Genomic DNA, 1,773 nt, shown 5'->3' on the forward strand with positions numbered 1-1,773 from the left:
GCGACAGGCCCCGCCCGCTCCCCCCGCCTCACCCAGGCGAGCCAGCCGCGAATCCCGCCTCATTGAATATTAATCACTCGCGGGGAGTAGGAAGGCGGGAGGCGGGCGGTAGCTCCGCTCGGGCCTCATGAATATGCATAACTAGCAGGACGGCATTCCAGCGGGGAGCGGGAAGAGCCGGAAGGCGGTGGGAGGTGGGGCCTCAGGGTAAACAAACGTGACGCGTGCGTGTGGGGGTGGGGCAGGACCGTTTCCCGGGAGATTCCTGACAAGGCTGGAAGGGCGGTGGAAAAAGGATTGCGCGAAGCACCTTGGGAGTTGTGGTACTCGTCAGGGGACGGACATGCCCGAGGGAGCCATGATGGACTACAAGCCCCAACGATCGTGAGATTCTGCTCCTCCTTTTCGCCCGCCTCAGGGCAGTGGCCAGGGGGTATTGTGCCCTCTGCTGTCGGACTCTGTGCGGGTGGGGAATGTTCTTCATAAACTTGTACCTTACTCGCCAACTCCCTCTGGCTAGAGGACTTTTTATTTTCCCTACTAATTGAAAGTAAAGGCCTTCAGGGACTTTAAACAGTACAGAAGTCCTGGGTCCACTCTCCGCCCATTGGGTGAGATACAAAAACCCTCAGCGCCGCTGGATCAGTGTCCGTCAGTGTGGGCTCGCCTGACTTTTTCTTAACTTTTTCAACGCCCGGGAAGACAGGCAGTATCTGGAATTGTAATTTAAATGATTGTTATAATGTACTTGGTGGAAATGGCTCAACTAGCCACGCTGTCCTTCTCCCGTGAGGAGAAAAACAGCAAAGATATTGAGGTGTCAGTTGTTTCCCGCTTATCTTGAAATTTGAAGTAGCTTAATGACACAAAGCAATGGAAAAACGTTAGAATGGAAGCACAGTGGGATACAAGATGGACTGCTTGTAGATGTTTTAACGTCTTCCCTGTTTTTTTTCTTTTGGTATTACAAAAAACTTACTTTTTTACTGCCACAGTTTATGGTCTGAAAAAGTTTCTTCTTTCTCTGTCAGTTGAAGTAATGTTGGCTGCAGTAGTTTACTAAAAAATATTTAGTAAACATTTTTAATTCAATACCATTCTCCTTGATTGCTTTATAAATGTGTATCTTCACATGTGAGACTTTTTTTCAGTTGCAGCTACATACTATCCAGGACCTTCTTTAACTTTAATAAAGTTTCTAAACTTGGGGCGGGCGAGGAAATAGAAAAAGAGATCAACTGGAACTTGTAGCAAGGAAAGTTGTATTTAGGTTAACCACACAAAATCAAATAGAAATGGAGAAGACCACGAGAACAGACTAAATATTTTTCACTGATACTTGAAATTCCTGAAAATCATTTCCTATGCTTTTCTTTTCCTATGATTTTCTTTAAAAAAAGCCTTACCTGTTGGCTTTGTGAAATCAATTTTTATGCCACTCAGATTAAATCAACCACAATGTTAAGCATTAGGAAGATTACAAATTCCCACAGAGAGATGTGCATTCCAGTCGATTAATTTAACAAATAATTATTAAAATATGTCACTGTGTTACAGCAATTGAATAAAAAGAACAACATTCAATAAATGAGACAAGTACAAAAGGGGAAAATACAAATTGTTAAGGAAACAGACATAAAACAAGGGGAATTAAGCTAGTCTAGCAAGTAAGAGAATAGAGAACAAACTTCGAATGTAATTTTCTGGAGTGAAAGAAAATGACTACTTGTTGATGGATAAATGGGAGAAATTGTGAAAGACAGAAAATGATAC

This window comes from Fukomys damarensis, unplaced genomic scaffold, assembly GCF_012274545.1.
Source record: "Fukomys damarensis isolate Sample0158 unplaced genomic scaffold, DMR_v1.0_HiC HiC_scaffold_30, whole genome shotgun sequence".
NCBI lineage: Eukaryota > Metazoa > Chordata > Mammalia > Rodentia > Bathyergidae > Fukomys > Fukomys damarensis.